Raw genomic sequence first — 13,717 nt, 5'->3', positions numbered from 1 at the left:
GCATGATAATGATCCCAAGCACACCGCCAGGGCAACAAAGGAGTGGCTATGTAAGAAGCATATGAAGGTCCTGGAGTGGCCTAGCCAGTCTCCAGATATCAACCGCATAGAAAACCTTTGGAGGGAGTTGAAAGTCCATGTTGCCCAGCGATGGGCCCAAAACATCACTGCTCTAGAGGATATCTACATGGAGGAATGGGCCAACATACCAACAACAGTGTGAGCCAACCTTGTGAAGACTTATAGAAAATGTTCGACCTCTGTCATTGCCAACAAAGGATATGAAACAAAATATTGAAATTAACTTTTGTTAATGACCAAATACTTATTTTCCACCAATAAATCTTGCCAAAGCAGATAAGGTGATTTTCTAGATTTGTTTTATCAATTTTGACTCATAGTTGGGGTATACCTACAGTGCCATGCGAAAGTATTCGGCCCCCTGGAACTTTTCAACCTTTTCCCACATATTATGCTTCAAACATAAAGATACCAAATGCAAATTGTTGGTGAAGAATCAACAACAATTGGAACACAATTGTGAAGTTGAACGAAATTTATTGGTTATTTAAAATTTTTGTGGAAATTCAAAAACTGAGAAGTGGGGCGTGCAATATTATTTGGCCCCTTTAACTTAATACTTTGTTGCGCCACCTTTTGCTGCTCTTACAGCTGCAAGTCGCTTGGGGTATGTCTATATCAGTTTTGTACTTCGACTGAAATTGTTGCCCATTCTTCCTTGGCAAACAGCTCGAGCTCAGTGAGGTTTGATGGAGATCGTTTGCGAACAGCAGTTTTCAGCTCTTTGCACAGATTCTCGATTGGATTGAGGTCTGGACTTAACTTGGCCATTCTAACACCAGGATATGTTTATTTGTGAACCATTCCATTGTAGATTTTGCTTTATGTTTGGGATCATTGTCTTGTTGGAAGACAAATCTCCGTCCCAGTCTCAGGTCTTTTGCAGTCTCCAACAGGTTTTCTTCAAGAATGGTCCTGTGTTGTGAATTTGGATTCTGGGCTCCCCCGGTGGCTACTGGTGGAATTGAACTGTGTCTTCATCTTCTCTGTTCACCTGTTCCCATCAAGATGTGGGAGTCGCTATATAACCTTGCTGCTCTGTTAGTTGCTTGCCGGTCAACAATGTTATCAGAAGCCTCTCTGTGCTTGTTCCTGCTCCTAGACAACTACTAGATAAGTTGGACTCTTGTCCATGTTTGTTTTTGCATTTTTGTTCCAGTTCACAGCTGTAGTTTCGTTACTGTGTCTGGAAAGCTCTTGTGAACAGGAATTGCCACTCTGGTGTTATGAGTTAATGCCAGAGTTTTAAAGTAATTTCTGGATGGTGTTTTGATAGGGTTTTCAGCTGACCATGAAAGTGTCCTTTCTGTCTTCTGCTATGTAGTAAGTGGACCTCAAATTTGCTAAACCTATTTTCATACTACGTTTGTTATTTCATCTTAATTCACCGCCAATACATGTGGGGGGGCCTCTGTCTCCTTTCGGGGTATTTCTCTAGAGGTGAGCTAGGACTAATATTTTCCTCTGCTAGCATTATTTAGTCCTCCGGCTGGTGCTGGGCATCTAGAATCAACGTAGGCATGCTACCCGGCCACTGCTAGTTGTGTGTTAGGTTTAGTTCATGGTCAGCTCAGTTCCCATCTTCCAAGAGCTAGTTCCTATATATGCTGATGCTATGTTCTCTTGCCATTGAGAACATGACAGTTTGACCGGCCCACTAAAGGGTTAAAATCCTTGGCTGAGAAAGGAGAGAAATAAGAAGTCTGCTGAGATTTTTTTTTTTTTTTTTTTTTTTCCCTTCTAATCTTTGAATGGCTCTGTGTCCACCTGTTTGTAATGGATCTTCAGAGTGTAACTGCAGGTTTGAATAATCTCGCCACGAAGGTACAAAATTTGCAAGACTTTGTCATGCACCTGTATCTGAGCCGAGAATTCCTTTGCCGGAATTTTTCTCGGGGAATAGATCTGGGTTTCAGAATTTTCGAAATAATTGCAAATTATTTTTGTCCCTGAAATTTCGCTCTGCCGGAGATCCTGCACAGCAGGTCAGGATTGTGATTTCCTTGCTCCGGGGCGACCCTCAAGACTGGGCTTTCTCATTGACACCAGGGGATCCTGCGTTGCTCAATGTGGATGCGTTTTTTCTGGCCTTGGGGTTGCTTTATGACGAACCTCATTTGGAGCTTCAGGCAGAAAAAACTTCGATGTCCCTATCTCAGGGGCAAGATGAAGCGGAAATTTACTGCCAAAGATTCCGTAAATGGTCTGTGCTTACTCAGTGGAATGAGTGCGCCCTGGCGGCGACTTTCAGAGAGGGTCTCTCTGATGCCATTAAGGATGTTATGGTGGGGTTCCCTGTGCCTGCGGGTCTGAATGAGTCCATGACAATGGCTATTCAGATCGATAGGCGTTTGCGGGAGCGCAAACCAGTGCACCATCTGGCGGTGTCCACTGAGAAGTCGCCAGAGAGTATGCAGTGTGATAGAATTCTGTCCCGAAGCGAGCGGCAGAATTTTAGACGGAAAAATGGGTTGTGTTTCTATTGTGGTGATTCTACTCATGTTATATCAGCATGCTCTAAGTGCACTAAAAAGCTTGATAAATCTGTTTCCATTTGCACCTTACCGTCTAAGTTTATTCTATCTGTGACCCTGATTTGCTCTTTGTCATCTATTACCACGGACGCCTATGTCGACTCTGGCGCCGCTTTGAGTCTTATGGATTGGTCCTTTGCCAAACGCTGTGGGTATGATTTAGAGCCTTTGGAGACTCCTATTTCTCTGAAGGGGATTGACTCCACCCCATTGGCTAATAATAAACCACAATACTGGACACAAGTAACTATGCGTATTAATCCGGATCACCAGGAGATTATTCGCTTTCTGGTGCTGTATAATCTACATGATGATTTGGTGCTAGGATTGCCTTGGCTGCAATCTCACAACCCAGTCCTCGACTGGAGAGCTATGTCTGTGTTGAGCTGGGGATGTAAGGGGGCTCATGGGGATGTACCTGTGGTTTCCATTTCATCATCTATTCCCTCTGAAATTCCTGAGTTCCTGTCTGACTATCGTGACGTCTTTGAAGAATCCAAGCTTGGTTCGTTACCTCCGCACCGAGAGTGCGATTGTGCCATAGATTTAATCCCGGGTAGTAAATACCCAAAGGGTCGTTTGTTTAATCTGTCTGTGCCTGAACATGCTGCTATGCGAGAATATATAAAGGAGTCCTTGGAAAAGGGACATATTCGTCCATCGTCATCTCCCTTAGGAGCCGGTTTTTTCTTTGTGTCAAAAAAAGACGGCTCTTTGAGACCATGTATCGATTATCGGCTTTTGAACAAAATCACTGTTAAATATCAATACCCATTGCCGTTGCTGACTGATTTGTTTGCTCGCATAAAGGGGGCCAAGTGGTTCTCTAAGATTGACCTTCGTGGGGCGTATAATTTGGTGCGAATCAGGCAGGGGGATGAGTGGAAGACCGCATTTAATACGCCCGAGGGCCACTTTGAGTATTTAGTGATGCCTTTTGGTCTTTCAAATGCTCCGTCAGTTTTCCAGTCCTTTATGCATGATATTTTTCGCGATTATTTGGATAAATTTATGATTGTGTATCTGGATGATATTCTGATTTTTTCGGATGACTGGGACTCTCATGTCCAGCAAGTCAGGAGGGTTTTCCAGGTTTTGCGGTCTAATTCTTTGTGTGTGAAGGGTTCTAAGTGTGTTTTTGGGGTACAGAGGATTTCCTTTTTGGGATATATTTTTTCTCCCTCTTCCATTGAAATGGATCCTGTCAAAGTTCAAGCTATTTGTGATTGGACGCAGCCCTCTTCTCTTAAGAGTCTTCAGAAATTTTTGGGCTTTGCTAACTTTTATCGTCGATTTATTGCTGGTTTTTCGGATATTGCTAAGCCATTGACCGATTTGACTAAGAAGGGTGCTGATGTTGCTGATTGGTCCCCTGACGCTGTGGAGGCCTTTCGGGAGCTTAAGCGCCGTTTTTCCTCTGCCCCTGTGTTGCGTCAGCCTGATGTTGCTCTACCTTTTCAGGTTGAGGTCGACGCTTCTGAGATCGGAGCTGGGGCAGTGTTGTCGCAGAAAAGTTCTGACTGCTCCGTGATGAGGCCTTGTGCCTTCTTTTCCCGTAAATTTTCGCCCGCTGAGCGGAATTATGATGTTGGGAATCGGGAGCTTTTGGCCATGAAGTGGGCTTTTGAGGAGTGGCGCCATTGGCTTGAGGGGGCCAGACATCAGGTGGTGGTATTGACTGACCACAAAAATTTGATTTATCTTGAGACTGCCAGGCGCCTGAATCCTAGACAGGCGCGCTGGTCATTATTTTTCTCTCGGTTTAATTTTGTGGTGTCATACCTACCGGGTTCTAAGAATGTTAAGGCGGATGCCCTTTCTAGGAGTTTTGAGCCTGACTCGCCTGGTAACTCTGAGCCCACAGGTATCCTTAAGGATGGAGTGGTATTGTCAGCCGTTTCTCCAGACCTGCGGCGGGCCTTGCAGGAGTTTCAGGCGGATAGACCGGATCGTTGCCCACCTGATAAACTGTTTGTTCCTGATGATTGGACCAGTAGAGTCATCTCTGAGGTTCATTCTTCTGCGTTGGCAGGTCATCCTGGCATTTTTGGTACCAGGGATTTGGTGGCAAGGTCCTTCTGGTGGCCTTCCCTGTCACGAGATGTGCGAGGCTTTGTGCAGTCTTGTGACGTTTGTGCTCGGGCCAAGCCTTGTTGTTCTCGGGCTAGTGGATTATTGTTGCCCTTGCCTATTCCTAAGAGGCCTTGGACGCACATCTCGATGGATTTTATTTCAGATCTGCCTGTTTCTCAGAAGATGTCTGTTATCTGGGTGGTGTGTGACCGTTTCTCTAAGATGGTCCATTTGGTTCCTCTGCCCAAGTTGCCTTCTTCTTCCGAGTTGGTTCCTCTGTTTTTTTCAAAATGTTGTTCGTTTGCATGGTATTCCTGAGAATATCATTTCTGACAGAGGGACCCAATTCGTGTCTAGATTTTGGCGGGCATTCTGTGCTAGGATGGGCATAGATTTATCTTTTTCGTCCGCTTTCCATCCTCAGACGAATGGCCAGACCGAGCGGACTAATCAGACCCTGGAGACATATCTGAGGTGTTTTGTGTCTGCTGACCAGGATGATTGGGTTGCTTTTTTGCCATTGGCAGAGTTCGCTCTCAATAATCGGGCCAGCTCTGCCACTTTGGTGTCCCCGTTTTTCTGTAATTCGGGGTTTCATCCTCGATTTTCCTCTGGTCAGGTGGAATCTTCGGATTGTCCTGGAGTGGATGCTGTGGTGGAGAGATTGCATCAGATCTGGGAGCAGGTGGTGGACAATTTGAGGTTGTCCCAGGAGAAGACTCAGCTTTTTGCCAACCGCCACCGTCGTGTTGGTCCTCGGCTTTGTGTTGGGGACTTGGTGTGGTTGTCTTCTCGTTTTGTCCCTATGAGGGTCTCTTCTCCTAAGTTTAAGCCTCGGTTCATCGGCCCGTATAAGATATTGGAGATTCTTAACCCTGTTTCCTTCCGTTTGGACCTCCCTGCATCCTTTTCTATTCATAACGTTTTTCATCGGTCATTATTGCGCAGGTATGAGGTACCGGTTGTGCCTTCCGTTGAGCCTCCTGCTCCGGTGTTGGTTGAGGGTGAGTTGGAGTACGTTGTGGAGAAAATCTTAGACTCTCGTGTTTCCAGACGGAGACTCCAGTATCTGGTCAAGTGGAAGGGATACGGCCAGGAGGATAATTCTTGGGTGAATGCATCTGATGTTCATGCCTCTGATTTGGTTCGTGCCTTTCATAGGGCCCATCCTGATCGCCCTGGTGGTTCTGGTGAGGGTTCGGTGCCCCCTCCTTGAGGGGGGGGTACTGTTGTGAATTTGGATTCTGGGCTCCCCCGGTGGCTACTGGTGGAATTGAACTGTGTCTTCATCTTCTCTGTTCACCTGTTCCCATCAAGATGTGGGAGTCGCTATATAACCTTGCTGCTCTGTTAGTTGCTTGCCGGTCAACAATGTTATCAGAAGCCTCTCTGTGCTTGTTCCTGCTCCTAGACAACTACTAGATAAGTTGGACTCTTGTCCATGTTTGTTTTTGCATTTTTGTTCCAGTTCACAGCTGTAGTTTCGTTACTGTGTCTGGAAAGCTCTTGTGAACAGGAATTGCCACTCTGGTGTTATGAGTTAATGCCAGAGTTTTAAAGTAATTTCTGGATGGTGTTTTGATAGGGTTTTCAGCTGACCATGAAAGTGTCCTTTCTGTCTTCTGCTATGTAGTAAGTGGACCTCAAATTTGCTAAACCTATTTTCATACTACGTTTGTTATTTCATCTTAATTCACCGCCAATACATGTGGGGGGGCCTCTGTCTCCTTTCGGGGTATTTCTCTAGAGGTGAGCTAGGACTAATATTTTCCTCTGCTAGCATTATTTAGTCCTCCGGCTGGTGCTGGGCATCTAGAATCAACGTAGGCATGCTACCCGGCCACTGCTAGTTGTGTGTTAGGTTTAGTTCATGGTCAGCTCAGTTCCCATCTTCCAAGAGCTAGTTCCTATATATGCTGATGCTATGTTCTCTTGCCATTGAGAACATGACAGTCCTGTATATGGCTCCATCCATCTTGCCATCAATTTTAACCATCTTCCCTGTCCCTGATGAAGAAAATCAGGCCCAAACCATAATGCTGCCACCACCATGTTTGACAGGGAGCATGGTGTGTTCAGGGTGATGAGCTGTGTTGCCTTTACGCCAAACATATCATTGGGCATTGTTGCCCAAATGTTCAATTTTGATTTCATCTGACCAGAGCACCTTCTTCCACATGTTTGGTGTGTCTCCCAGGTGGCTTGTTGCAAACTTTAAACGACACTTTTTATGGATATCTTTGAGAAATGGCTTTCTTCTTGCCACTGTTCCATAAAGGCCAGATTTGTGCAGTGTATGACTGATTGTTGTCCTATGGAGACTGTCCCACCTCAGCTGTAGATCTCTGCAGTTCATCCAGTGATCATGGGCCTCTTGGCTGCATCTCTGATCAGTCTTCTCCTTTTTTGAGATGAAAGTTTAGAGGGACGGCCAGGTCTTTGTAGTTTTGCAGTGGTATGATACTCCTTCCATTTCAATATGATCGCTTGCACATTGCTCCTTGGGATGTTTAAAGTTTGTAAATCATTTTGTATCCAAATCCGGTTTTAAACTTCTCCACAACAGTATCACGGACCTGCCTTTGTGTTCCTCGGTCTCTGTGCTTCAAACAGAACCCTGAGACTATCACAGAGCAGGTACATTTATACAGAGACTTGATTATACACAGGTGGATTATATTTATCATCATTAGGCATTTAGGACAACATTGGATCAATGAGAGATCCACAATGAACTTCTGGAATGAGTTTGCTGCCCTGAAAGTAAAGGGGCCAAATAATATTGCATGCCCCACTTTTCAGTTTTTGAATTTACACAAAAATTTAAAATAACCAATAAATTTAGTTCAACTTCACAATTGTGTTCCTCTTGTTGATTCACCAAAAATTTACATTTAGTATCTTTATGCGGCCTCCTCGGTTGATCGTAATTGTTTGGATGATAGGTGTCAGCTGAGAATTCTTGGCTCCAAAGATCACAGCAGGTGGTTCTGCAAGACTCTCGGTCTGTGATTATTGGATGGCCAATTTAGTCTGCCGGCCATGGAAATACAGCCTTTCTGCCTTGTGGATACAGATGGTTTCTGAAAGCTGATGACCATCGCAGTCATCCAGTACCAGTTGCCCAGTCATCATTACTTAACCCCTTCCCGACTCATGACGCCTATGTGGCGTCATGGAATGATCGCGTCCCTGCAGATCGGGTGAAGGGGTTAACTCCTATTTTACCCGATCTGCAGGGAGAGGGGGAGTGGTACTTCAGCCCAGGGGGGGTGGCTTCACCCCCCCGTGGCTACGATCGCTCTGATTGGCTGTTGAAAGTGAAACTGCCAATCAGAGCGATTTGTAATATTTCACCTAAAAAACTGGTGAAATATTACAATCCAGCCATGGCCGATGCTGCAATACCATCGGCCATGGCTGGAAAACCTTAATTGACCCCCCCACCCCACCGATCGCCCCCCCAGTGCTCCGTTATGGGGTCCGGTCCCCTCCGTCCTGTGCTCCGCTCCCCCGTCCTCCTGCCCGCTCCCCCCTGCTCCTATGTCACCCCCCCGGTGCTCCGACGCCCCCCCGTGCCCCGATCTCCCCCCCCTTATACTTACCGAGGCTCCCGGTGTCGGTCCGTCTCCTCGCTGGGCGCCGCCATCTTCCAAAATGGCGGGCGCATGCTCAGTGCGCCCGCCGAATCTGCAAGCCGGCAGATTCATTACAGGTACATTTTGATCGCTGTGGTAGGTTCTATCACAGCGATCAAAATAAAAAAATAATAAATAAACCCCCCCCCTTTATCACCCCCATAGGTAGGGACAATAATAAAATAAAGAAAATATTTTTTTTTCTTTTTCCACTAGGGTTAGGGTTAGAACTAGGGTTAGAACTAGGGGTAGGGTTAGGGTTACGGGTAGGGTTAGGGTTATGGCATGTGCACACAGAGCGGATCGGCAGCGGATCGGCAGCGAATTGGCAGCGGATCCGCAGCGGATCGGCAGCGGATTGGCCGCGGATCCGCAGCGGATTGGCCGCTGCGAATTCGAAGCAGTTTTCCATCAGGTTTACAGTACCATGTACACCTAAGGAAAACCAAATCCGCTGTGCCCATGGTGCGGAAAATTCCATGCAGAAACGCTGCATTGTATTTTCCGCAGCATGTCAATTCTTTGTGCGGATTCCGCAGCGTTTTACACCTGTTCCTCAATAGGAATCCGCAGGTGAAATCCGCACAAAAAAACACTGGAAACCTGCTGTAAATCCGCAGGTAAAACGCAGTGCCTTTTACCTGCAGATTTTTCAAAAATCGTGCGGAAAAATCTCACACGAATCCGCAACGTGGGCACATAGCCTTAGGGTTAGGGTTGGAATTAGAGTTAGGGTTGGAATTAGGGCTAGGGTTGGAAATAGGGTTAAGATTAGGCTTGTGGTTAGGGTTACGGATAGGGTTAGGGGTGTGTTGGGGTTACAGTTGTGGTTAGGGTTGGGATTAGGGTTACGGTTGGGATTAGGGTTAGGATTAGGGTTGGAATTAGGGTTACGGGTGTGTTGCGGTTAGGGTTGTGGTTAGGGGTGTGTTGGGGTTAGGGTTGTGATTAGGGTTATGGCTACAGTTGGGATTAGTAGGGTTGAGCGAAACGGGTCGATCATTTTCAAAAGTCGCCGACTTTTGGCTAAGTCGGCGTCTCATGAAACCCGATCCGACCCCTGTGCTTGTCGGCCATGCGGTACGCGACTTTCGCGCCAAAGTCGCGTTTCAATGACGCGAAAAGCGCCATTTCTCAGCCAATGAAGGTGAACGCAGAGTGTGGGCAGCGTGATGACATAGATCCTGGTCCCCACCATCTTAGAGAAGGGCATTGCAGTGATTGGCTTGCTGTCTGCGGCGTCACAGGGGCTATAAAGGGGCGTTCCCGCCGACCGCCATCTTACTGCTGCTGATCTGAGCTTAGGGACAGGTTGCTGCCGCTTCGTCAGAAGCAGGGAGAGCGTTAGGCAGGGTCCACTAACCACCAAACCGCTTGTGCTGCAGCGATTTCCACTGTCCAACACCACCTTCGGTGTGCAGGGACTGTGGAAGCTATTTTTTTTTTTTTTCCCTCAGCGCTGTAGCTCATTGGGCTGCCCTAGAAGGCTCCGTGATAGCTGTATTGCTGTGTGTACGCCACTGTGGAAACCAACTGCTTTTTTCAAAGCACATATCCTCTTGTTCCTTCCTTTCTGCACAGCTATCTTTTTTGTTTGTCCACACTTTTTATTTAATTTGTGCATCAGTCCACTCCTATTGCTGCCTGCCATACCTGGCTTACATTACTGCAGGGAGATAGTAATTGTAGGACAGTTTTTTTTTTTTTTTTTGTTTTTTTTGTGGGAGATTAAGATTGGCATTTCTGCTACAGTGCCATCCCTGTGTGTGCCATCTCTCACTGAGTGGGCCATAGAAAGCCTATTTATTTTTTTTTTTAAATATTATTGGGTTTCTAAAGTCTCCCTTAAAAAACAAAAAATACATAAAAAAACAGTGGGAAAGTAATATTGCCCTTTCAGCTTGTGTGCCAGTCTTGACTCCTGGGTGTGCCACCTCTCTCTCTCATTCAGTGGGCCATAGAAAGGCTATTTTTTTTTTTTGTTTTTTTAATATTATTTGGTTTCTAAAGTCTCCCTGAAAAAAAAACAAAAACATACAAAAAACAGTGGGAGAGTAATATTGCCCTTTCAGCTTGTGTGCCAGTCTTGACTCCTGGGTGTGCCACCTCTCTCCCTCTCATTCAGTGGGCCATAGAAAGCCTATTTATTTTTTTTTTTAAATATTATTGGGTTTCTAAAGTCTCCCTTAAAAAACAAAAAATACATAAAAAAACAGTGGGAAAGTAATATTGCCCTTTCAGCTTGTGTGCCAGTCTTGACTCCTGGGTGTGCCACCTCTCTCTCTCATTCAGTGGGCCATAGAAAGGCTATTTTTTTTTTTGTTTTTTTAATATTATTTGGTTTCTAAAGTCTCCCTGAAAAAAAAAAAAAAAACATACAAAAAACAGTGGGAGAGTAATATTGCCCTTTCAGCTTGTGTGCCAGTCTTGACTCCTGGGTGTGCCACCTCTCTCCCTCTCATTCAGTGGGCCATAGAAAGCCTATTTATTTTTTTTTAAAAATATTATTGGGTTTCTAAAGTCTCCCTTAAAAAAAAAAAAAACATAAAAAAACAGTGGGAGAGTAATATTGCCCTTTCAGCTTGTGTGCCAGGCTTGACTCCTGGGTGTGCCACCTCTCTCCCTCTCATTCAGTGGGCCATAGAAAGCCTATTTATTTTTTTTTTTAAATATTATTGTGTTTCTAAAGTCTCCCTTAAAAAACAAAAAATACATAAAAAAACAGTGGGAGAGTAATATTGCCCTTTCAGCTTGTGTGCCAGGCTTGACTCCTGGGTGTGCCACCTCTCTCCCTCTCATTCAGTGGGCCATAGAAAGCCTATTTATTTATTTTTTTAAATATTATTGGGTTTCTAAAGTCTCCCTTAAAAAACAAAAAATACATAAAAAAACAGTGGGAAAGTAATATTGCCCTTTCAGCTTGTGTGCCAGGCTTGACTCCTGGGTGTGCCACCTCTCTCCCTCTCATTCAGTGGGCCATAGAAAGCCTATTTATTTTTTTAAAAAAATATTATTGGGTTTCTAAAGTCTCCCTTAAAAAACAAAAAATACATAAAAAAACAGTGGGAGAGTAATATTGCCCTTTCAGCTTGTGTGCCAGTCTTGACTCCTGGGTGTGCCACCTCTCTCTCTCATTCAGTGGGCTATAGAAAGCCTATTTTTTTTTTTTTTTTTTTTTATATTATTTGGTTTCTAAAGTCTCCCTGAAATAAAAAAAAAACTTAAAAAAACAGTGGGAGAGTAATATTGCCCTTTCAGCTTGTGCGCCAGTCTTGACTCCTGGGTGTGCCACCTCTCTCTCTCTAATTGTGGGCCATAGAAAGCCTTTTTTTTTTTTTTTTTTTTAATATTATTTGGTTTCTAAAGTCTCCCTGAGAAAAAAAAAAAATAAATTAGGTGGGAGATTAATATTGACATTAGTGCTTGAGTGACAGTCCTGCGTGTGTGTCATCTCTGTGATTTTGTGCCACAGAAAACAGAGTGTGTAACATTGTGCCTGATTTTCCTTGTGGTCTCACCAACCTGTTAAGGGATATTGAAATCATACTGAAGTTATAGCTCACCGTGTAAGTTGTTTGACAGCAACAAATAAAGTTACTTTGGTTAAGATTTTAAAACAATGAGGAAGTCTGGTGCAAGAGGTCGTCGTGGGCGTTCATTGTCAGCTGGTAATGATGGTAGTGGTAGTGGAGCATCAGGTGGTCGTGGGGATAAAAATATTCCACCTAAGTCTGGAGCTGTGGAGCCAGTTTCGTCGTCAGGCTACACAAGGCCTCGAACGCTCTCTTTTCTGGGAGTAGGAAAACCGCTTTTAAAGGCGGAGCAGCAACAGCAAGTTTTGGCTTACATTGCAGACTCAGCCTCTAGCTCTTTTGCCTCCTCTTCCGAAACTGGTAAATGTAAAAGCAGCGCGTCGCTTGTGGATGTTCACGGTCAGGGACAAGTCGCTTCCTTGTCCTCCTCAGCAAAAACTACAACAAGAGAGAAGGATGCAGCAGGCGACACAACGGGTCACTCCATGGAGCTCTTTACACATACCGTCCCTGGCTTAGAAAGTGAAACATTTAACAGGCCATGCCCATTACAAGTATATTCTGACATGGAGTGCACTGATGCACAGCCACAGCCAGAGTACTATGCTGCTCCTTTGACTCAGACCACCACATTGCCCTCTCAGGGTACAGATCCACAATCAGACCCTGATGAGACTATGTTGCCCCGCCACGAACGCTATACCACCGACCGACACAGTGACACAGACGAAGTTGCACACGAGCTCGAAGAGGAGGTAATAGATGACCCAGTTATTGACCCCGATTGGCAGCCATTGGGGGAACAGGGTGCAGGCGGCAGTAGTTCAGAAGCGGAGGTGGAGGAGGGGCCGCAGCAGGCATCAACATCGCAACAGGTTCCATCTGCCGGGCCCGTATCTGGCCCAAAACGCGTGTCAAAGCCAAAACCTGTTGGAGCACAGCGTTGCCATCCGGTTAAAGCTCAGTCTGCAATCCCTGAAAAGGGATCCGAGTCTAGGAAGAGTGCAGTCTGGCATTTTTTTAAACAACATCCAACTGATCAGCGCAAAGTCATCTGTCAAAAATGTTCAACTAGCTTAAGCAGAGGTCAGAATCTGAAAAGTCTAAATACTAGTTGCATGCATAGACACTTAACCACCATGCATTTTCAAGCCTGGACTAACTACCAAACGTCCCTCAAGGTTGTAGCACCCTCAGCCAATGAAGCTAGTCAGCAACGCAACATCCCTTCCGTCACTGTAAGGCCACCATTTTCCGCACCACCGGCAGTATCTGTGCAGGTTTCTTTGCCAGCCAAAAGCAGTCAGGGTCAGGGAATCACCAGTTTTGTAGGAGGAAATATTGCATCTAGGGCACCGGCGGAAACAATACCGTCTCCAACCGTCTCTCAGTCTGCCATGTACACCGGCACACCCGAAAGTTCCACGATCTCCAGCTCTCCAGTCCAGCTCACCCTACATGAGACTCTGGTTAGAAAAAGGAAGTACTTATCCTCGCATCCGCGTACACAGTGTTTTAACGCCCACATAGCTAGACTAATCTCGTTAGAGATGATGCCCTACCGGTTAGTTGAAAGCGAAGCTTTCAAAGCCCTGATGGAGTACGCTGAACCACGATACGAGCTACCCAGTCGACACTTTTTTTCCAGAAAAGCCATCCCAGCCCTGCACCAGCATGTTAAACAGCGCATCGTCCATGCACTCAGGCAATCTGTGAGTACAAAGGTGCACCTGACTACAGATGCATGGACCAGTAGGCATGGCCAGGGACGTTATGTGTCCATCACGGCACACTGGGTGAATGTGGTGGATGCAGGGTCCACAGGCGACATCAATTTAGGGACAGTTGTGCCTAGCCC

Source organism: Ranitomeya variabilis, chromosome 3 (assembly GCF_051348905.1).
Source record: "Ranitomeya variabilis isolate aRanVar5 chromosome 3, aRanVar5.hap1, whole genome shotgun sequence".
In the NCBI taxonomy this organism is placed as follows: domain Eukaryota; kingdom Metazoa; phylum Chordata; class Amphibia; order Anura; family Dendrobatidae; genus Ranitomeya; species Ranitomeya variabilis.
The sequence above is the reverse complement of the archived record's forward strand: the minus strand, read 5'-3'. Positions refer to the sequence as shown.